This window comes from Hibiscus syriacus, unplaced genomic scaffold (assembly GCF_006381635.1).
Source record: "Hibiscus syriacus cultivar Baekdansim isolate YM2019G1 unplaced genomic scaffold, ASM638163v2 tig00112159_pilon, whole genome shotgun sequence".
In the NCBI taxonomy this organism is placed as follows: Eukaryota; Viridiplantae; Streptophyta; class Magnoliopsida; order Malvales; family Malvaceae; genus Hibiscus; species Hibiscus syriacus.
This window is the reverse complement of record NW_024063263.1, coordinates 425,918-450,861: the sequence shown is the minus strand read 5'-3', so window position 1 is coordinate 450,861 and position 24,944 is coordinate 425,918. Positions and strand designations below refer to the sequence as shown.

Genomic DNA, 24,944 nt, shown 5'->3' with positions numbered 1-24,944 from the left:
TTCCTGGTTTTGAGAATTTTTAGGATTAGATCTTGTGAGATTACCTCTGTTTTTTTTCTTTTGATGGTAAAGCAATGGTCGTTGTTAGCTCTTTAACCTTCAAATTCAGAGTGCAGTTTTGGTTCTTGTTTATGCTTCTTTTTAGTTCTTGGTGAGTCTTGGAGATGGCTCAGTTTGCTTGAGCAACATTCTACATGTTATGATTTTCGATAGCCTCAAATGTTTGGGTCAAAGAACAAAAGTAGCATATCAGAATTTCAATTTGGATTTAATTTCCAGTTGTATGGGTAGTTACTTGTTTGTAGCTTTTGGAGGAGTGAAATTTATAGGATGCTCTGGGCTACTGCATTGTAAGGTTTGTCTATGTGTGTGTAATTGTTTAGGGGTGTTTATTTGTTAGGGAGTTAAGGTGACATGGACTACGGTACCTTACGAAGATGAGAAGTAGTGGTGGTATTCATTGTTGTTAAGATCGATTGAATGAAAATTATTCTAAGGAAGGTGCTAATCGTGTAAATTTCATGGTTAGTATTCCATGGAGGCTTATTTGCAAAGTCAAGCGTAAATGATATATGTATACACCTGTTTTTGGCCGGGTTTTTTTTTCTCTATTTTTAATTTATTAGTATTATTATTTTGAAATTTACATATTACAATTTTGCAGGTCTTGAAGCCCAAATTACAAAGGCCCAATCCCGAAGCCCAACATTCAGCAGACCCATCAGTCAAACCTGAATCGGTTTAGGCCCAAACAAAGGACCCAACTCAGTTAGGGTTTCACCTTATTCTCCCTAGCCGCTTTTAACACCAGCCGTTAGATCTGGAGGAAGATCAACGGCCCACAAGCAACCCAGATTAGGGTTTTAACCCTAAGCATATCATCCAGCCGCCGTCGCCCTCAACTCCTCAGCTTCCCAGCCGTGAGCCGCTGCCAAGCCTGAGCCACCGCCGAACCTCTCATCGAGTCAATCCATCATCCACAGTGATAACAAGACCATCAAACACCAAATCGGTCAGAGCAATCAGAGAAAAATAAGGAAAAAATCAAAAGAAAATCCAAATGATATCCTAAGGTACATATAGCCTCTGTCGACCCTAGTGTCTCGGGCAGCAAAGTCAATCATCACAAATCATGGAAGCTAACATAAAATCAAATGAAGAGAAACAGATGAGGGGGATTGGGGGGGTAAAAAAAAGAGAGCTCATTCGGGTTTAAAAAAAAGAGAGAGGAAAAACACTGGAACAAAACAAGAAATATAAAGAGAGAGAGAAAGTTCTTACCCTTGTTCGAACTGCCGGTGAACAAAGGGTCGTCGGAGCTGAAGAAACCGAGAGGTTTCTTCACAAATCTATGGCGTTTGAGCCATTTTTAGGCCAAACTGAGCTCGGACCCACCTTCACGGTGAGAATAGACTATCTTCAGATTTTATCTCGTCCATCAGGATTAATCTTTTATTTACAAAAAGGTTTTCTAAAATCTTTAATGCATGATAGATGAAAAATAACAAACGAGTTGAAAACCTGAAAAGGCAGCTCGAATATGAAGACTATTGCATATGAGGTGATCGTACAAGTCCCTTGATAAGGCATCGCACAACCTGAATGAGATCATGAGAGCTGGGAGTCGGAGAAAACTTCCAAAAATGTAACGTTACCCCATCAGATCATTGAACATTCAAATAAATGAACACCATACCTTTAACCAAACATAACAACCTGATTTTTTTATCCTTTCCATACTTAACCGAGTTGAAAACCTGAAAAGGCAGCTCGAATATGAAGACTATTGCATATGAGGTGATCGTACAGTCCCTTGATAAGGCATCCCAACCTGAAGGAGATCATGAGAGCTGGGAGTCGGAGAGAAAACTTCCAAAAGAGAGATACGTTACCCCATCAGATCATTGAACATTCAAATAAATGAGAACACCATACCTTTAACCAAACATAACAACCTGAGATTTTTTTATCCTTTCCATACTTAACCATTTATCAAAGATAGCATTGATATTGACACTTGTCAAATAGCTATAATTTATTGAAGGATTAATAGTGTAATTAATTCTTTGATATTTAATGAACTCTTGTTCTATGATTTGTCAATTGTGAAACTTTGAAAGGGGCAATATTTTCAAATCTTTGATTAAACATTTTTCAAAACTCTTTTAATTGATGTTTTCAGGCTCCTGAAAATAAAAAAATTCAAACAAGATAATCTCTGGTGGCATATCTTAGAATTCAATGAATATCTATCTGAAGCTCAATATCTAAACTGGGGCAAGAGAAAGCAAATTTTTGGGGGCAAAATTTTGATGGGACAAACAAATGGTCTCAGATCAAGGTTTGCAAGAGTACACCCTAGTGGAAATAAAGACAAACTGAATCAATGATAGAGTGAAGATTGCTCTTGCAACTATTCTCATTCCAGATCGAGAAAAACATACATACATACATACATACATACATACATACATACATACATGCATACATGCATACATGCATACATGCATACATGCATACATACACATACATGCATGATACATAAATTTTGCATCAAACATTTATCATGATGTATATTAAAGACATTTTTCTCCTCACTTGAGGACAAATTCAATAAAAAATCAAATAAATTTCATTTTTAACATCGAAGATAGTCAGTCAAAATGCATCATTTTGATCTCTCAGGAAATCAAAGCTCAGAAATGACAAAATATCTCTAACTTGAAGAAACAATGACATCCACATATGTGACTTCCTGAAGTTAACAATTAAGACATTTCCTCCACCAGCATGAACAAACAGATTATCAGTATCTTTTGATGTTGTTTCTCTCGAAACAAAATGTTGTCTCGCTAGAGACAGCTTCTTTTGAAAAACAAATCTTGTCTCACTTGAGACAGTTTTCTAAAATCAAATTTTGTCTCATTTGAGACAATTTCTTGAAAAACAAATTTCGTCTCGCTTGAGACATTTTTCCTTAGAAATACAAATTTCGAATTTGTTTTCATATTAAACAAAGTTGATCTCACTTGAGATCGTTTTCTCAAAAACAAACGTTGTCTCGCTTGAGACAATTTCTCTAAAAACAATTTTTGTGTCGTTTGAGACAATTTCTCTAAAACAAATGTTGTCTCACTTGAGACAATTTTCCAAATTAGAATTTGTTTCACTGGAAACAAACATCATCTTTGAGTCGTTTCTTTTGAAACAAATGATCTTTGAGTCTATTTCTTTTGAAACAAAACTTTTTCTCTCTTGAGATAGATTTTCTTGAAAAATCTTTGAGTTTGTTTCACTTAAAACAAAATGAAAAAAATCTTTGAGTATGTTTCTTTGATAACAAAATTTTGTCTCTTTTGAGAAAGTTTCTTTTGAAAGAATCATTGAGTATGTTTATTTGGAAACAAAATTTTGTTCCTATGTTTCTTTGGAAACAAAATTTTGTTTCTTTTGAGACAGTTCCTTTTGAAGAAAAATCTTTAAGTCTGTTTTTATGAAAACAAAGGTTTGTCTCTTTTGAGACAATTTCTCTTAAAACAAACATCTGTGAGCATGTCTCCCTTGAAACAAAACCCAATTTTTATTATTTTTCTTTTGAAACAAAGTTTTGTCTCTATTGAGATAGTTTTTCGTAAAAAAAATCTTTGAGTTTGTTTCTTTTAACAAAATCATATTTGAGTCTATTTCTGTTAAAAAAAAAATTGTCTCTCTTGAGACAGTTTCTAATGAAAAACCAACCTTTGAGATTGTTTCCTTTGAAACAAATTTCGTCTCACTTAAGATGTAATCCATCTTTGAGTTTGTTTCTTTTGAAACAAAATTTTATATCTTAAAGACAATTTCTTTTGAAAATACCCACCTTTGAGATCGTTTCTAATAAAACAAATTTTCTCTCCCTTAAGGCAATTTCTCTAAAAATACAAAATCTTTGAGTTTGTTTCTCTTGAAATAAAACTATCTTTGAGTCGTTTCCCTTGAAACGAATTTTTTCTCTTGAAAGATTTTCCCTTAAAACAAGAACATATTTGAGTTTGTTTCTCTAGAAACAAGGTTTTCTCCCTTAAAATAGTTTCTTTTGAATGAAAATCTTTGAGTCTGTTTCTTTGGAAACAAAATTTTGTCTCACTAAGATACAATTTTCTGAAAAACAAAGTTTTGTCTCTTATGACGATGTCTTTTGAAAAAAAATCATTGAATCTGTTTCTTTGGAAACAAAATTTTGTTTCTCTCGAGACAGTTTCTTTGAGAAAAATCTTTGAGTCTGTTTCTTTGGAAACAAAATTTATCATCTTTGAGTTTGTTTCCCTTGAAACAAAAACAAACAAAATCTTTGAGTATGTTTTTCTTGAAACAAAAACATCTTTGAGTTTGTTTCTCTCGAAACACCGATCTTTGAGAACGTTTCCCTTAAACACAAATTTTGTCTCGCTTGAGACAGTTTCCTTTAAACATCATATTTGAGTCGTTTCCCTTAAAACGAATTTTGTCTCTTTTGATACAATTGCTTTTGAAACACATCGCCTTTGAGTTTGTTTTTCTTGAAACAAATCTTTGAGTTTGTTTCTTTTGAAACAAATCTTTGAGTCGGTTTCCCTTGAAACCATAATCACTAAAGATGGCCTAAACTCTTCATCAAGTATGAGTCGTTTCATCCACCGAACAAACCTCCTCATCACTTAGGAGTCGTGTCACCCCTAGATAACCAGACGTCCTCATTATGTAGGAACCGTGTTATCGCCCTTCCTAAAGATGGCCAGAACTCTTCATCACGTATGAGTCGTGTCATCCCCCGACCAGATCTCCTCATCACGTAGGAGCCGTGTCACCCCTAGATAACCAGCCGTCCTCATCGCGTAGGAACCGAGTTATCACCCTTCCTAAAGATGACCAGAACTCGTCATCACGTATGAGCCGTGTCATCCCCCGACCAGATTTTCTCATCACGTAGGAACCGTGTCACCCTTAAACGACTAGAACTCTTCATCATGTATGAGTAGTGTCGTCCCCAACAAACCTTATCAAGTTTCTAAGCATAAAAGGAAGAGAATCAGACAAAAACGTGTTGTCTTATCGTCTTTGCCCTATTCTTGTTAACACAAAAATATGCAAAGAGTGGCAGCTGTAGACACCTGTTTTTGTCCGGGTTTTTTTTCTCTATTTTTAATTTATTATTATTATTATTATTATTATTATTATTATTATTTTGAAATTTACATATTACAATTTTGCAGGTCTTGAAGCCCAAATTACAAAGGCCCAATCCCGAAGCCCAACATTCAGCAGACCCATCAGTCAAACCTGAACCGGTTTAGGCCCAAACAAAGAACCCAACTCAGTTAGGGTTTCACCCTCTCTTCTCCCTAGCCGCCTATAACACCAGCCGTTAGATCTGGAGGAAGATCAATGGCCCACAAGCAACCCAGATTAGGGTTTTAACCCTAAGCATATCATCCAGCCGTCGCCACCCTCAACTCCTCAGCTTCCCAGCCATGAGCCGTTGCCAAGCCTGAGCCACCGCCGAACCTCTCATCGAGTCAATCCATCATCCACAGTGATAACAAGACCATAAAACACCAAATCGGTCAGAGCAATCAGAGAAAAATAAGGAAAAAATCAAAAGAAAATCCAAATGATATCCTAAGGTACATCTAGCCTCTGTCGACCCTAGTATCTCGGGCAGCAAAGTCAATCATCATAAATCATGGAAGCTAACATAAAATCAAATGAAGAGAAACAGATGAGGGGGATTGGGGGGTAAAAAAAAGAGAGAGAGCTCATTCGGGTTTAAAAAAAAGAGAGAGGAAAAACACTGGAACAAAACAAGAAATAGAAAGAGAGAGAGAAAGTTCTTACCCTTGTTCGAACTGCCGGTGAACCAAGGGTCGTCGGAGCCGAAGAAACCGAGAGGTTTCTTCACAAATCTATGGCGTTTGAGCCATTTTTAGGCCAAACTGAGCTCGGACCCACCTTCACGACGAGAAGACACGTCGATTAGTGTCTTCCTCTCTCTTCCCCGACGTCGGCGTACGACGGTGGCCGCCGATCAGTGGTGGCCGACGCGGCTGAGCACCATCGTGTCCTGGGCTTCGTTTGAAGCTCCCAGAATTTTCTCTCCTTTCTCTCTCTTTCAAAACCCGGGCAAAGGAAACAAATGAGAAATGGCCTGATTTTTGGCCTGGTTTTGGCCTTATATATGTGTGTTGAAACGACGTCGTTTCACAGAGGACCTGGGAGCATTTTTATGCGTGGGTTTATTACCCTAAAGGTCCTTTCTATTTTGTAATCGCCTATTTTAATCATGAATACAACTTTATTTCCTTTTAATTCGAGCTCTTGTGTTGCAAATGTTTCAATTCCGTCCTTGATAGCTTGTAATTATTTTATGCATATTTACGCTGAAGACATGGTATTTTCATTCATTTATTCTTAAGCATAATATGTTTTCATTATTTTAATTTTAGTCACTAATTTAATGTATTGTGTATTTTGGAGGTTATTTGAATTTGGCTCTAACATTTGTATACATTTTATTTTAGTTACTATTTAGTCTATGGTTTAATTACACTGTAAGGGTCCCCGTGTTTTGTAAATTTGTTTAAGGGCTTAGTGTATTTTTATTTATTTTGTACTTCTAGTCCTATATTTTGTAAAGTTTAGACATTGTACTCTTTATTTATGAAACTTTTATTTTGATCACTACTCTCATATTTTAGGTTAAATTTTGATTAATGTCTGTTTATTTTATTTTCATTATATTTTAGTCCTTTATCTGTTATGTGGAAATGGAAATTTATATATCTAGTCCATGATATCTTCCTGATGTGTGTTTTAGTCACTATTCAGTTTTATTTTGGGGTTATTTGCTTGTTTGGCCCCTTGTTATTTATAGAAGTGTTGTTTAGATCATTGTGTTAAATATGTGTTTAGTATTTTAATCCTTGTGTTGAGTTTTATTTATTTATGTTTTATTTTATTTTATTTACTTTATCTTTGTTTTATGAACTAATATTATGGCATATTTATACTTTATATTACATTATTGAATATTGTGTGTGTGAGTTCTTTGCATATTAATTAGATATTTCCATTGTTTTATTAACATTAAAATTAATATATCATGTTATATATATGTTAAGGTAGAATTTAATGATCATTTGTATTCGTGTAAGTAAATATATATATATATATATATATATATATATATATATATATATATATATATGTGTGTATATAATACAATACAATACACGATTAATTATGTTTATATTACAAGCAGTTACTGTACATTATGCATGTGAATATGATATGTTTCAGTTTTATATTATGCATATTTATACTAAAAATGTAAAAATACGCTATTAATTTTTTTTCGAATATTTCAAGAATACGTATTTATAGAACGGGCGTGGAAAGTACTACTTGATCGAAGTGGTATAATCCAATACGACATTCGAACAGATACGAACTTAAAATAGATCTATTTTCTTTTACTAATTAATTTATTTTAATAATGCAATGTGTGTTATTTTTAATTTACTATTTATTTCCTTTTATTCGAATGTAAACGTCAATTTTATTTATATTTGATTTGCATATTTATCTATGAGGGAATATTCTTTTATTGACAAGAAATAGTCGAGTTAGCTTTCCCGATGGAGGATTACTAATTTTGATATTTCTTTTCGAGTTAAAGAATTTTATGTAATTAATTTAATTCGAAGCAAATTAATCAATGTTCGATAAATGGATCACAATTTAATTTTATATTCGATTCATCATTTCCACCATTTACGACAACGCGTAAGCGATCAAGTACCAACTTTTGGGCACTGTGGGGTGCAAGTCCTTCCCCACGCGTAATCGACTCCCGAACCTATTTTAATCAAATCTTTGTAAACGCAGACCGGGTTTTTATTTTAAAAACGATTTTTCTTAAAATTGTTTTTTAAAAACGTTTTTAGGTATTCGACCTACCTAACCTAAAGGTCGATGGCGACTCTCATTCGATTTAATCCCAGTTAATCCAAAATCACCCATTTTCCAAAATAAAAGTCATAATTATTTTTAAAAATAATATTTAATTGTTTTACCTAAAAATGTTTATTACAATATGAATTTTCATTGTTGTTTGTTTGCTTTTGGGGAGTGAAGGGCGGTGTATTCTTGAGTAAGACTGGATATTGCGCAGATCATTCTTCCTCATGGTTGGGTGGTTTTCTCTTTGATGTTGGTGATCTATTCTTGTCCTTTGTTTTGTTGGTTTACTTCTCTTGTCACATATTGGTGATTCTCATTTTTTTCAGGAGAGAAAGTTTGTTGGGGAGTGGTCTTTTTTGTTAGGTGTTTTTTTTCCTCTTTGTTGATAATAGTGTTTGATTTCCATTTCAGTAGATAGAAGAGTGTTTTAAAAAGTTCACTTGTTTTTGCAATCATGGTGATTTTCGGTTACAAGGTGGGTAGTTTGCAGGGGATGTTTCATTTTGGTGGGGGTTATTTGGTTTCGTGTTGTCCTTGTATTTTCGGATAAGATGTACTATTTTCCTTCATTTAGGTTTAGGGAGGTTTTTAGCATTCTACTTTGGCTTTTGTTTATGATTTCTCTAATAAAATCATATTTACCGAGAAATAAAAAACATAGTTTAGTAGTAAAGATTGAAATATAACATAACTGAGTTATAAGTTTTATATTTAGTAGTAAACATGTTTTCCTTCAATATATCCATTAATTGAACCGTTTTCTTACTAAAATTGTTGTTTGTTTATTACAGATATCATGCACATGAGAAAATTAAGTGATTTGCGGATTGTTCGAGCTTCTCAAGAGGAGGAGCAAACAAATAATGAGGAATCGACTGTTGTTGACTCTTCAGAAGTTCCTATTACTGTTGAAGAAGCTGTAGAAATTGAAGGTAGTGTTCGACACTTTCTTTAATTGTTGGTTTATTTTTGAGAACTTACATTTCATTATTTCTTATATATTTGAAAATGGCCGAACACACAAGACTAGAGGATGTACAACGTTGAAGGAATTATACCAACTTCCTCTTGGGCATTGTGTGAAAGTTTAAAGAAATGATGTCGGTCAACCTGTTGGCTCAAAAGCACGTCTTCTATCCGAATACTTAGGCATGGTTGCACGTAATGCTAATATTTTACTGATCAATTATGAGTCATGGCGTGAAATGCCAAATAGTAACAAAAATCAGGCTTTGGATTTTGTTAAGGTAATAATGTCATTATAATAGACAATCTATAACAGTTCAATAGTAATTTATACTTACTTTGAACACTTATGTTATTTGTAGGAGAAATTTTCTTTAGAGGTCTCAGACGATTATTTGAAGCAAGCGTTAGGGAAGAGATGGAAAGACCACAAGAGTTCATTAAAAAAAGAAATACTTCAAGAATGATCTCAGTCTTGAAAAGAAGCTACAAACTGTCCCACCTGGAATGCTCAGGTATCAATGGGAAGATGCAATCAGATTTTGGAGTTCAAAGAGAGAACATGTATGATATTTTTCAAAAATAATCTAATGACATTATAATATTGACTTTATAAGTAAATAATTCAAATTTTAGGATCGGGAGCATGTTGATGTTAGTAGTAGAAAACAACAAAAGTTTACTCACACAGCTGGATCGAAGAGCTTTACTTGTATAGCTAATGATGAAGTATTATTGATTATTCACACAATGATTTACAATTGGTAGCACATACTAACGAAAATTAATTATATTATTAATTAATTTTTTGCAAGACTTAATTTTTATTCTACATTGTAGAAGAATACGTTGGTTGTAACGTTGGACGAATAAAGAACTTCGACATGACATATACGAAAAAGGATGACACTCCTATGACTGATGAAGCTGCATAAATTATGGTACATTTATTGGACACAAGATTTGAATTATGTTATATTTATATCTATAGTATGCCATTCTTATTTAAAATAATTATTGAATTGATTATTAGGAAATTTGAGGGATAAAAGGGCGGAGTATGAAGCTACGACTTCAAATCATGGTATTGTTAATGCGGATGACATCGAAAATCAAGTTATTAATGAAGTTTTGGGTCCTGAAAGATATGGTCGGGTTCGCTGTCAAGGATTATTCTTTAGTCCCACCAAATATTTTGGATCCAATTCATCTCAATATATGTCATCACAGAGTCAGTCTTCCCAATTAGAAGTTAGTCGTTTAAAACAACAGTTGGTTGAAATGGATAAAAAAAGGCTAACATGAAAGCTGAAAATGAAGGGGAGGGGAACAGAAGCAAGAATTTGAAAATTGACTTGAAGCTATGATGCAGATGATATGAAAAAATCAACCTCAAAGTCCATCATCTTGGGTCTTATTTTAGATATATGTTTTGTTCATTCTAGTTAACAATGTTGAACTGCATTATATTTTACGTTAATGGTAAAGTTGATTTATTATAATGGATTTAAAGTTGGTTGTTATGGATGTTATGATTATTGGATAATGCTACAGGTTAAAAGTTTAAATTTGGGTAACACAAGAGTTGGAACACCCTTGACAAAATATGTGTTAATTAGTGGCGTTTGTGTAACAAACGTCACTAAATACATAATCAATACCGACGTTTTAGAAAAAAAAATACCACTAAAGTTCTAGATCATTGCGCGTTTATAAAAAACTTCACTTTAGACATAGTCAATAACAGCATTTTAATTTACAAACGCTGTTATATATCACAACTTTTACCGATGTTTTTAGGAACAAACGCAACTATATGTCATAACATTTAGCGGCGGTGTTTTACAAATGCCACAAAAGAAAAAGATATATAGCGGTGTTTTTCAACAACACCGCTAAATATCATAACCTTCAGCGGTGTTTATGGAAACAACACCGCTAAAACTTGTAAACTTTAGCAGCGTTTGTAGACGAAAAACGCCGCTACCTTTTGCAGTGTTGGTTTTAGCGGTGCTTTTTGCAGCCTTTTTTCTCACCAAAATGGTTTTTAGCGGCCTTTTTTTTGTCAAAATGGTTTTTAGCAGCGCTTTAAAATGTATTATATGACCGAAAAATGCTACTAAAAACCTATCTTGTTGTAGTGAATGGAACTCATGACCTTATACAAAATTATTTTATTTCTAAAAGTCTTAGGAAAATTTTAGAAGGCCATTAGTAAAAATTTTAAGATATTTAAAAACATATTAATTCTAACAATTAGATTAACTTCATGTTAAAAAATATTAAAATAGAATAATATTGATAATTGATATAAACTATGGATCACAGAATAAGGACATCATGTCAAATTTTCTCTTTGTTATTTTCTACACTTGTTGAGGTATAACGGTCCCACTGATGCTTTTGAAAGACAACAACTCGTGATCGTCCATCTTTCAAACCTCTATTCAATCGGACGATCACCATCGATTCTAAAATCCCTTTCTTTTATTTATTTATTTATTTATTTATTTATTTATTTTTATTTAAAGAAAATCTAAATTTTCAAACTTTGTAACCCCAAGACCCAGCCTATACGATACGTCCAAATCTAATGGATTACAATATAAAACCATTTTCAAATCATTTTCAACACTTTTAAAAAAATACCAATCTCTTTTAAAACATATTTACATCGGGAAAACCCAAACGAGTAATATAAAATATGAAATATCACCAGTGAGATAGAGTATTCATACCCAATGACAAGATTAATACTTATATAAGAGGTGATAGGAAATAGGCCATAAAATCAGTGTATCAAAATATCAGGCTCATGTCTCCAAAAAAAGGCGATGAAAACATTACAACAAAATATATTGTACGGAATGTGTCGATCCTCCAAGTGCCGATATGAGTGCCTATTCAAAATATATGAAAGGGGGAAAATGGGGAGTGAACTAGGGAGCTCAGTGTTTCTAACAGCGCAAAGTAAAACATACATATAATTTTTTTAAAATAATTTTTTTGTAGAGTATCATAAGAATATGAGTGATGTTTTTATTTCAAAAACAAAGAATTACACTCCAACTAAACACCAAATACACTTCCCCAAAATTCTAAAATTGTATCCATAAGGACTTATCCTAAGCCCAAATGAACTACGAGCCAACCTAAGGGAGTACCTTGGGTCCATAAAGACTTACCCTAGTCGAAGCGTAGGAGCCATCTGAGGGGAGTGCCCATGGGTCCATAAGGACTTACCACAATCCACAAAGCAAAGGAGCCACCCTATGAGAGTGACATAGGGTCCATAAGGTTTTACCACTAGGCCCATTAGGCCAAGGAGTCCACCAAGGGTCGTCTTAGATCCATAAGGAATTACAAATTTAATAAGAGCTGAACCAACAAAGCTTCCAGAGTACATCTTGGAATTTCCCCAGTGAAAACAATTTCATATAGTACTAGTAAATCAGGAAATCAGAGGCAAGACATTTCTCAGTAAACAATAACTAGAGAACATGTATCAGTCAAACTGGAATTTAAAATCATTAAAATAGATATCAAGTATTTAGAAAATCAATAAACCAGAATTAGACTTTTCAGTCATTTAAATCGATCATGTTTCAAATCAGATAAAACATTCATGTGCGCATGTTGATTCATACAGATATTTAAAAACATATATGTAGCACACAAGGAACACACCTTGCAAAATGGGTCGGGTTGAGAGATCTACTGAACACTGGTCTCACTACGAACAAAAATAGTACACAATTCTAAATCAGATCAGAAAAGTGCTATTATCAAAATAATATACTGAATAGAGTATTTAACAAAGTTATGAAATTACAAAAGAAATCAATGCTCACATTGTCGGACGAGACGAGAGGAGTTGGGCTGGGCATTCGACGGGTCAGAAGAAACACGGGTACCTATCATAACCAAGGTCATAAATCAATCCTTGTCTTTTCCTTATTTTTCCTTAAACAATTTAATTAAAGTAACTATATAAGTTTGGGTTCGGAGGTCAACTTAAAGGTTTTTAGATTAGAATTTGTAAAAATTGACTTCGAATTAAGACTTAGGAAGTCGAAAAACATAAAATAGATTTTCTTTAAAAATTTTAGTTTTTTGGTCAAAGTTAACGAGTCAGGTTAATGGTCTAGGTCAACGGGTTGACTTAATCAGAACGGACTCGGCTGACTCGACCATGTTGACTCAATTTTCCAAAATATTCTATACAAACGATGCCCACGCGAGGTTACAGTGCATGCGGTGGGCCAAAGGGATGGGGACGACGGACGAGCGCTCGAACAACAACCAAACATCAATATCAACTCGATACAAATGTAAAAAATTCAACCAAAACACGAATAAACCGTCGGAAAAATAAATTGAGACTCACCCTTCACTGCGGACGGAGGAAATGGTGACAGGAGGGAAAGATATCGATTGGGTTTTGGCCAGAACAGGTCGGGGAACTCGATGGTTGTGGCAGTGAGGCAAACCGACGACAAAATCAGCTGAAAGGCACAATAACAGTGGCGGGGTTGGGGTTTTTCGAATAGATTTTTCTGACTAATTTACGGTGAACGACAACATTATCCGGGGCAAGGTTGGTCGAGTTTTGACCGGGATGGGACGATAAGTCGAATGGCGGCGGTGACGCGACCTATGAACGCTCACGGTGGTCTAAATCGTGAAAAAAAATAACGGTGGGTTTCGACGGAGCTTCACCGAGTTTTCCATGTCGATTGGCGATGGTTTTCGATGAATAAGAGGAGGGGTTTTGATCGAGGAACGGTGAGGAACGTCGTGGTGGTAGCGGTGCACACCACTGCTGGCTGAAGGTAAATGAACGTCGACGGGGCTTGTGCTTTCTACGAAAAGGGTTCTCACACGTAAAAAGTGAAGGACAAACAGGATGAGGGGGATTAAAATTGGGAATTAAGGGAAATGAGTAATTTTTCAATTTAAGTTCTTTGACGAAAAGAAAGTTTGCATAACAGATCTCAAATCTCTAAAATTTCACAAATTGGTCCCTTGAAGGAAAGATTACAAAAAAAATTATTAATATAAAATTTTCAGGGTGTGACAAACTTTGACTGCCATGTTGTCACTTCAATTGAGGCACTCTTAGTTGAAAATCGACTTTCACCGTTAACACGAATTAAGTGGTCTCCGTGATTTGTTATTCTTTGAGGATTTGGGTTCGAGCATCATAAATGTTAGGAGTGTAAATATTCAATGTAAAAAGGTCAAAAGTTTTTTTTTAAATAGATACTACCATAGGCTAATAAAAAAAAGAAGACTTTCACCATTAATTTACCCTTTTACCCCATCATCTTTCAATATTGAGTAAACTATTTAATTATATGGTCCTACTTACTTACACATTCTATCAATTTAGTCTTGATTGTAATTTAGAGATAAATGCCATCATTTTATTAAAAGATAAATTTATTGAATTTAATTAAAATTTAGACCAAATTGATAGAATATATAAATAAAAGAACCATATGTGTAATTATATCATTTTTTAACTACTATGTCGCCCTCAATGTTTAATGTTAACGAACAATGACTTGATTGATATAATTTAAATAATTAAATATGTCTGATCGATAAAATTAAAAGAATAATGATTACATTAAAATCTTTCATAACTAATTCATAAGGAAAGTAATTTACCCTTTACTATTTTCCTTCTTTTTATCTTTTATTTTACCTTTAAGGATTGTGCTCGATAACAATATTTTTACGGACTTACCACTACATCCAAATATTCAATAAGAATGGAGGACTAAATTGAAGAAACTGAGAAATACATGTCAGATATGTGATTTGTGGAGCTTGGGATATTTTTGTAGGTTTATCTTACTGAATCAGTGTATAGTTTATGGAGTTGTCAGCCTTGAAACTTAAACATGAGATGGGTTGTTTTACAGTTAAAAATGTTCTAATGATTAGCAGACACAACTTAAACATAGCTTCTGGAATTTGTATATGAGATGGATTGTTTTACAGTAAGAATAAAAAGTCTGAGCAGTCGGTTTAAATTTAGCATTTTTTTAAACTTAAAAATTAATTTCACCAGATTTTAAACTATATTTATATTTTTATATAACCAAAGAATAATTTTATTTTTAACATAATTAATAATCTTTATATATATAATTTCTTTATATATAATCATTAAAATTTAATTTAATTATTAAATATAAAAAATAAATATAGCTTAAAATTATAAAAATTTACTTTTATTATATATATATATATATATAATATTGTAAATTTTAATTGAACATAGGGTTTGGTTTAAGGGTTAAAGTGTTTGTATTTAGGGGTGGTAACGGGGCGGGGCGATGACGGTTTTGCATTATTTATTCTGTCCCCAACACTTGCGGGTACGGTTTTGGAGAATCCCCATTATAATTTTCGGGATTTTTTTTGTCCCCATACCCATCTCTTACGGATCTCTGCGGGTTTCGGTTAATCCCCATCTCAAAAAATAAACAAACATTTTTTAAATTAATTCAACACCTAAAATTTTTAAGATATATCATATTGTCTTAAATTGGTCTCTATCTATAATATGAAATTTTCAAACTTTAATATTCATCTAACACTCAATGTATATATACAATCTTTACTATTTTCAATCTCAACAAATCAATATATATTAAATGAGAAAAGATCTAAACTTCAATTTTAGTTCATTTGAGATGTAACAATGACAACATATAATTTCACGGATATTTTTCGAGGATCCCCACGATTATTTTTTGTAAAATATCGGGGATCCCTATGATTATTTTTTCGGGGATCCCTACAGTTATTCACACGGGTACAATTTGATTTTCCTCACGGTTCGGATATAGCAATCATCGTCCTCATCCTCATTTCTGTAGATGAAGATTTCAATTATTTTCTATCCCGTCGATTCGGATCCCCACAATTTTCGATTTTTCTCCACCTATTGCCACCCATACTTGTATTCTCTCTTAAATTCCCTGCCATTAGTTATAACCTATTATATATAAAATGTAATTGTAAATTGTAATTAATTGAGGTGTTTGACCTAGTGGTTTAGGCGTACCTAAGATTACTCTAGGATACTTACTGTAGGACACTAGTTCAATCTTCCATGGAAGCATCATGTTTTAATGTATTTTGCTTGGATATAAAATAAAATAAATAAAATAAATAAAATTTAAAAATATCATTTAATCTGATTAGATTGTAAAATGTGTCACCATATAATTAGAAATTAAATTTATTAAATTAAATTAAAATTATTTCCAAATTGATAGATAATATAAATATTAAAGACCAAATGTGTAATTACACTAATTTTATTAATTACTATGTCAACACTTTTATTAATTATTAATGACAAAAATGTAATTAGGTGGTTTTACATTATAGTTAAATAAATTTTAAAAAAATATTTATAATAGTATTATAAAAAGTAAATATATCATGGGTCATTGTTTTATGAGTATATTTATAATTAGGTCATTATATTTTTAAAAATTACAATCAGATGATTTTATTTTACCCATTATAACAATCAAATAATTTTTAAAAAAAATTACAAGGCGAACATTAAAAAAAATCATTTCCACCTTATTTTCGATTTTGTAGCTCTTGGATTAGTGATTAGAAGTGTTGAAACAAAAAATTTGAACTCTGGGAATCGAAGGATTTAATTGCAAACTTGAAATCTCTCCATGGCCGCCCCTTTTTATTCTACTCCTTTTCAACCCTACGTTTATCAGGTAACATTTTTTTGGGCCTTTTTCTAGATTTCTTCTTCTTCTTTTGTTTTTTGTTTTTTGTTTTTTGTTTTTTCTTGGTTTCGCTCTGTCACTGATGTTCTGTTTGTTCCATGAGAAAATTGAAGTGAAATCAGAAGAAAATTGAGCTTTGTTCCTTTGGGCATGAAATTATCGTATTTAGGCACTGCTTCGGCGTTTGATCTGTTATGAGTTTGTTTTTCTCGCCTTGTTGAAGATATTTACAAATTGGGGTTTCCTTAAATAGAGTTGACTTTGACCCTATTTCTTTTGAAATTGATCTGTTTATAATCAAATTGTATGTAAAATAACTTTATAATCAAATGGTGAGAGCAGAGTAGAGAGAATTAATGGCAAAGTCGGGAAATGGAAATATTTTTTTCAGCTTTTCTTGTAGAGGAAATTAGTGGAACTTAGACTGTTAATATTGTGTAATCCGAATGTGTCGGCATGAATACATAAACATGACACCCATAACAATATCATGTTGGTATAAAATTGTGTAGAGTCAGCAAGATGCTGTGATCCCATTTCAAATATTGGGTGGTGAGGCTCAAATTGTTCAGGTACTTCCTAGCTTTTTATCTGGATCTTTTTAGTGCTTACGCTAGTAATGCTGTCCCTATGATTGTAAACTCTTTTTATTTATTTATTTATTATTATTATTTTGCATTTTTGGTTCTTTAATTTACCAGATAATGTTGAAGCCACAAGAAAAGGTTGTTGCAAAACCCGGTAGGTTGTTTTGCTCTCCCCACTAGTTTAATGTTTTAATGTAGGAAACTAGGAATTAGGGTCTTGATGCATCTGTGATGTATGCCTTCATCATAGTTCTAGTAGTCTGGTAATTACGCACAGATGTACAGTTGTCTGCTTATGAATGGGCGAGGTTTGTTGGATTCTGTGCTCTCAGCCCTGATTTTTTCTACAATTTAAAAGGCTGTCATTTTATATTTTCTAGAATTTATTGTACTACTAATGGTATGGTGTTTGGAAGTGTCAGAGGTACTACTGTACTATCAACGTAAATCATCTCTTCTTATGCCTTTGTAGTTTCATATTATTTAGTCATCAGATTCTTATGAATTAGTTCATCTGCTGAACATTAAGGAACAGTGCTCAGTTGATAAAATGAATTGTTTCCTGCATTAGTTACTGTTTGTTATCATGAAAACTTCATATGCAAAACTGCAAAGGAATTGACAGAGAAAAAAATGTAGGATCCATGTGCTTCACGTCTGGGTCCATTGAAATGGAAAACACTTATGCCCCTGAAAATGAGGTAGGCATGTGGCAGTGGTTTTTCTGAAAGGGTATAATTAGTATTGCTCTTCGCAACCCTGGTCCAAATGATGGGTTCGTTGGAATTGCTGCACCTTCTCTTGCAAGGATTCTTCCGGTTTGTGTTTTAAACTCACTAGATGTCAACAATTTTTATATTTATATTTATAGAAGACGGTGAATTTGAGTGCCTCCTGATTCCAGAACTGTCACTTTGTTGTGACTAACCGTTGGTTTTCGATTGTTTTTGGTTCATGCTTATTTGACAGATTGACTTAGCAATGTTTGGTGGACAGCTTTTATGTCAGGTAACGGACTTGTTAACTACTGATTTTACTTTTATTTCCTAGTTGTTTACCTTTCTCCTTCTCATTTGAAGTTAAGGACTGCAATAACTGGCATGGAGATTTGTTTTTGCTGCATGATTAGCTTGGATTTCATTCCATCGACTGGAACTTTTACGTGACCTTGTAAACTTGTATTGTAGCCAGATGCGTTTCTTTGCTCCATCAAAGATGTGAAAGTCAGTAATACAATTGATCAGCGGGCGCGGAATGCTGTAACTGGTGTGGAGGTGACATAGTGATGACTCTTTTTTGCATTCTCCCTTCTCTTTGATTGATTCTCAATCTGTGTTTTCAAATATCATTTTCTGACATGTGTTTCTATTTCTTTGGTTTATTTCTCGAACTTTTTAAGCTGTTTTTATCTGTTTATTTGATGGACATTGTACTGGCATGACAGGGATTTCTGAGACAGAAGTTATCTGGACAGGGTCTTGCGTTTATCATTGCTGGTGGTTCTGGTATTTATCTTTATTTTAATCCATCCTAATCTTTTGTTAGACTTACTAAGTTCAAAAGATATCCTGATTTCTTTTTACCTTCTCCTTGTGGTTTCATGGCTGGTCGTATTAGAGCATGCATTAGTTTCATTTTTCCATGTTCTTTTTCTCTGATGTTTTTGTTCTCCCCTTCCTCCTAGAAAGGTAAAAGAAGAAAACAGAAAAACAAAACTTTTGTTGTTGCTTAAGCAGTCATTGATATTGTATTCCGTTCTTCTAGTTATAGCAAAATGTTGAAGTTGATATCCCTAGCTAAACCATGGGGTTCTTTATTTTGCTAGTTGTGCAGAAAAATCTTGAGGTCGGTGAGGTATTGGCAGTTGATGTCTCGTGCATTGCAGCCCTTACTGCTTCCATCGATGTTCAAATCAAATACAATGGTCCAATAAGAAGGCCAGTCTTTGGGGTAATTTCTTTCGGTTATTCTTTTTGCACTATCTTAATATAATGGTGGTTGAGCAGGACTGCTGATGCATACGTGCTATCGTGTTACGATCTTTGTTTTTACTCTTGATAGCTGCACATGAAAACCATTATAATCCTACTTCTACTGTCTCAGTTCTCTTCTTAGACTTTGCTTAATCAACGACCTTGTAATTTTGCATGTTCTTTTCTATCTGAATCGCAGGCCGACAATTTGGTGACGGCTGTTCTAACAGGGCCTGGTATCGTATTCATTCAGAGCTTGCCATTTCATCGATTTTCACAGCGAATTGCAAGGTAATGTATGGTTGCAACATGAATTCCAGAAGAAAAAAAAACACCACCTGAATCACAGTTGATTAACCTCCATCTTCTATCATCGATTTTCTCCCTCCCAAGGTTCAATGAAACGAATGGTTCCGTCCGTGTTTGCAGGGCGGTAACATCTCCGAACATGAGGGAAAACCCGAAGTTTTTCATTCAGATTGCGATTTTCTTTTTCCTTGCATGTGGTGATTGTATCTTCTTTACTATTGACAGATGTGTGAATTTGTCTTCCCATCTCTCGAACCCTAATTTTTATTGACCATTGCATGAATTCTTTTCGTCTGCTTTTGTAAACCTAGTTTGAATAGATTAAAGTAGTTGCTTCAAAGTGAAGAAACCATTGTTATGTTTGTGTTTACATTTACTAAAAAAGTACAGGATTAATGTGGAACTAAAACTAACTGGGTAAATTACACATTTAGTACCTTTAACTATTACTTTATTCCGTCTTAGGCTTTCAATTATTATTATTTTTTAAAAGGGTAAACTATGCAAATAGTCCCCTTTATTTTTGTTTTGACCGAATTTGGTCACCAATTTAAAAATTAAGGATACATGGTCCCTAGTGTTATTGCTACGTTCGATTTTACATTATCGGTCTAATCAATTTTAGTCCCTCAATCGTTAACTTTCGATAATCCTTTAACAAAAGTATTACGTGACAATTAATTTTTTTTTAAAAACCGTATTTTTAAATTGCAACATAAATCTTAAAAAAAACACCATTGAAAATCTTAACTTCAGAAAATCATAAACCCAAAATCCCTAACTCCCAGTTGACTTATGTAGATTTATTTATTATTTTTAAATTGTTTTATAATACTTCTGTTAAAGGATTAATAAGGATTAACAACTGAAGGTCTAAAATCGAATAGATCGGTAACAATAGGGATTATGTACCCTTAATTTTTAATTGGTGACCAAAATCGGTCAGACCAAAAATAAAGGGAACTATTCACATAGTTTACCCTTTTCAAAATTATACTTAATGTTATATTTGTGTTTCATTTTGATCCGTTAAAAAAACTACATATGTTGATATTGTATTTTTAAAAAAGTCTTTTAGTAATAACGTGACATTGTTTTAAAATAACACATCAACATCATCGTTAAACTTTTAACGGTGGATGATCACAACATAAAGTTAAATATGTTTTTGAAGAATAAATTATTAGGGTGATTAAAATAAAATAACAATATAAAGTTAGATATGATTTTAAAAAAATACTTAAATGATTAAAATAAAATAAAAGTAATAATTAATATATTAAAAATATAATTTATCCAAATTAATTTTACACTATACAATTCTAATATTAGTACAGATGCTAATCGACAAAGATCTCCTAATTGCAGACCCATAGGTAGGGTTGCACATTTGTCGGATTTCAATCCGATCCGGATCGGTTTTTATCCGATCCGGTTTTTTCCCATAGAAAAAAAATCGGTTTATAAAATAACCAGTTCGGTTTCTAACCAGTTTGGAGGGCCGGATATCCTAACCGGTGTAACCGGTTTCGATTTTAAAAAAATCGGTTTTTTTAAAAAACCGGTTATAAAAAAACCGATTTTAATATTATTAAAATTACATCGTCATCAATTGCAACAAAGTTTACGATAATTTGTTGAAAACATTTTTATATTTCGATATAACAAATTAAGTTAAATGAATTTTAAGATTTTCCAAATGATTTTCTAAGTATATTCGATATAATTATTCGAATATCAAAACATTACTCCAAATATTTCAAAAATCATTTTTAATCCTTACTTAAGTGTAAAATTAAGTTTTAATCTTAAAACAATTTCAAAATAATCTTTCAAAGTATTTCGAACCATTTTAAAGCCAAAAAATTCTAGATTGCTTATAGGGAACCGATTCCCCCCCAAGGGGTACCGATTCCCCCTGAATGGTTTGGCTCCGAGATTTCCAGAATGCTCGGAGGGAACCGATTCCCCCATAGGGGGTATCGATTCCCCCCTATTCAACGGTCGAAATATTTGAATTTTACACTTAGGGAATCGATTCCCTATGAGAGGGTATCTATTCCCCCCACGCTCCAAGCATTTTTATTAAATGTTTTCACACTTAAACGGCTATATTATCTTTATTAATTATCCCTAACGTTCAGAAGTGATTCAAGGTGTATTTAAGCAAGCTTAGAAGCCATTGATCAAAGACAAGAAACATCAAGCAACTAGAATCAAGAGAGAATCAAAGAGAAAGCATCAAACCTCAAGTTCGATAAATTCAAATACTTAATTGAAATACTTAATTAACTCAACATAATTGAAATACTTAAATACTTCCAAGTTTGATAAATTCAAATACTTAAAAACTTCCAAGTTCGATAAATTCAAATACTTAAAAACTTCAAGTTCGATAATTGAAACAAAGTTTACGATAATTGAAATAAAATTTAAAAATAAACTACATTGCCATCTCTTCTTCATCATCTTCGCCTTCTTCGTTTGGAGGGGATATTCCAAGTTCGACTTCTTCAATGTGTAAGTTTACTTCCAAATCGGCATCAATTGCATCTTCTAGGGTGGTGATATGTTGCTTACGAGCCGCTCCATCCAAATAATCCTTTAAACAAATGCATACTTCCACCGACTCGGGACTTAGTCTTGATCTCCGTTGCGATATAACCCTGCCACTAACAGAAAAAGCGGATTCCGAAGCTACCGTAGAAGCTTGGACGGTTAGTAAATCACGGGACATGGCGGCTAGAATCGGAAATTGTGCTTCCTTTTCTTTCCACCAAGCCAAAATATCCAAACTTTCAAACTCTTCAAATGTCATTTTTGATAGAAAATCGCATGACATGTAATTTCCCAACTCGCTACTTGGGGTGGTAGTACGTGATCGTTTGGATTGGGAATTTACAAGAGTGTTAAAAAGATTCAAATTTATGTTACTTGGACGTCTATTAGATGATTCCGCATTCATTCTCATTTGATCGTGTATTACACTACTTGATCCGTATTTAGTTAAATAAATTGCAAACATGTCTCGAAAACATTTGTTAAAATAATTTATTTGATTTTGGACAAAGTTGGGTTCATCATCGGTTAGATTAAAAGCAACCGTAATTTGTTCAATTAGTGTTTAAACCCCACCAACATTTAACGTTGGGTTTAAAGCGGCGACACAAGTAAAAATGGGGGGAATCTCCTTAAAATATTTTAAAAGTTTTTCCTTCATTGCAAAGTCAATTTCTTGAAAAACTTCGGTTTCAAATTCAAAGTCATTTAGTCGGGTAGCCAATAAAAATATTTGATTAAGAACCAACGGGCTAGTAGGGTAATAAACACCGGATAAAAAAGTTGTTGCATTTTTAAAAACCTCAAGCAAATCGGTTATTTTGGCTATAGTTTCCCAACTCGAATCCGGATAAATGTTTGGGACATGACCCCTCTCGAAAAGCCGATCGTGAAATGTTTGCAATGTTTCCCTTTGCCTTAAGGCAGTATGCATCATCATCCAAGTTGAGTTCCAACGAGTTGGACAATCCAAATTAGGACCCAAAGCTTTTTTATTAACGGACTTACAAAATCGTTTATAATCATTTAGTCTTTTGTTGTTGTTACAAAGAACCGATTTTATCATTGTTTTAAATTCTAATCTAATCGGCTCAATAACCTCCAAACCGGCTTGCACGGATAAATTAATTATGTGTACAACGCAACGGGTATGAAAAAACGTACCGTCTAAAATCGGTGAAAGTAATATTTTCAATCTTGGAACCGCGTTTGTATTATTCGATGCATTATCAAAGGATATAGAAAAAACTTTATTTTCTAATTTATAAAGACAAATTACCCTTTTTAAAAGTGTAAATAAATTAGCACCGGTATGCGGCTCACCGAATAATTCAAACGCAATTGTTCTTTTCATCATTTGCCAATTATCTTGATCTAACCAATGTGACGTAACGGCTAAAAAAGAATTTCCGGTATTATGAGGGGAACTCCAAACGTCACATGTAAGCGACACACCATAACGGTGTTTTTGGAATCCTAAAATCATTTTTTCCCTCGTCGTACACCACATTTTTATAGCATCTCTTCTAAGGGTAGTACGACTTACTTAAGTATAACGTAGTTGCATTAATTGTTGAATTATTGTCGTGAAATCATCATCATCAAAGTGGTCGAACGGCAATGTTTTTGTAATCACGAACTTTGTAAACGCTTCTCGTAATTTTTCGTTGTCGTAAACAAAAACACCACCTTGCGGTGTAAGATTCGATTGACTAGGATCCGATCTTGAGCGAAGTGCCTTGCATGATTTTGTCAAATGGTTCTTCAACGTTGTGTTTCCTTCCGATGCAAGAAACTTTAGACAAAGTTTACAACACGCCCTCCTCGAGCCATTTGACATCTCACATAAATCGTAGTGATCTCAAATATCTTTGTTTCGAGTGTGTTCGATCACTCTCACGACTTCAAGGTTTCCCCCGACGGAAGATTCAGCCGTGTTACTCATGATGAACAAAAAATTACAAAAATAAGATTTGAGAGATGTTTAGGTGTTGTGTAATAAGATTTGAGAAAGTTGTAATCAACCAAATACATCCCCAACCTATTTATACATGTTTAGGGTGGTAAAATGGTAATTTTTTTAAAGAAAAAAAGGTAAAAAACGGTCACAAACCCCCCCAACGGCTATATTAACGGCTAGTTTTTTAAACCCATATCGGGTTTTTTCGGATAAAAACCGGTTTTTTAACCATTAAAAAAACCGATCTAGGTTTTTTCTCTAAACCGGTTAAAATAACCGGTTTAAAAAAATCCGATCCGGTTAAAAAAAAACCGATTTTTCCCAAATCCGATTTCGGATATTTTTTTCGCAAAATCAGATATTCGAATTTTTTGTGCACCTCTACCCATAGGGACGGAGCCAGCCTTCATAAGTAATCAATTGTGTTTATTTATTTTTTTGGATTTTAAGTTTATCTTTTAAATTTTAAAATATTATAAATTCAGTTATATATATTTTTTTTCGAATTTTAAGTTTTATCTTTGAACTATATAATTTGAATTTTTACATTCTAGGTGGATTATATATTATGTATTTTTAAAAATTAATTTTTATACTTTTATATGATTTTTTAAAAAAAATAATATAAATAGAATATCGACGACTTAAAAATATAAGTATTTTGACTTTAATATATCAAGACAGGAGTTGATTTTTTGAATTAAAAAATTTTAGGTAACGGATATTCAATTACCTGAAAAATACAAGTATTAAAAAATATGAATACACGATTATAAACACTCGTAGCAATAATTTCATAATTTATTTAAAAATAATATATTTATTATCATACTCAAAT

The 24,944-nt window shown here is 33.1% G+C and overlaps 1 long non-coding RNA gene and 1 pseudogene across 1 annotated transcript; one reads left to right on the top strand and one right to left on the bottom strand.

Annotated features, from left to right (window-relative positions):
• Nucleotides 1–267: 267 nt before the first annotated feature.
• On the top strand, nucleotides 268–19,820 carry LOC120175085 (annotated as a pseudogene).
• On the bottom strand, nucleotides 12,580–13,824 carry LOC120175086. The gene is made up of 3 exons (XR_005521228.1): nucleotides 13,331–13,824; nucleotides 12,795–12,857; nucleotides 12,580–12,676 (listed from the first exon to the last, which is right to left on the bottom strand). It is a non-coding gene; the product is annotated as an uncharacterized LOC120175086 (long non-coding RNA).
• Nucleotides 19,821–24,944: the final 5,124 nt, after the last annotated feature.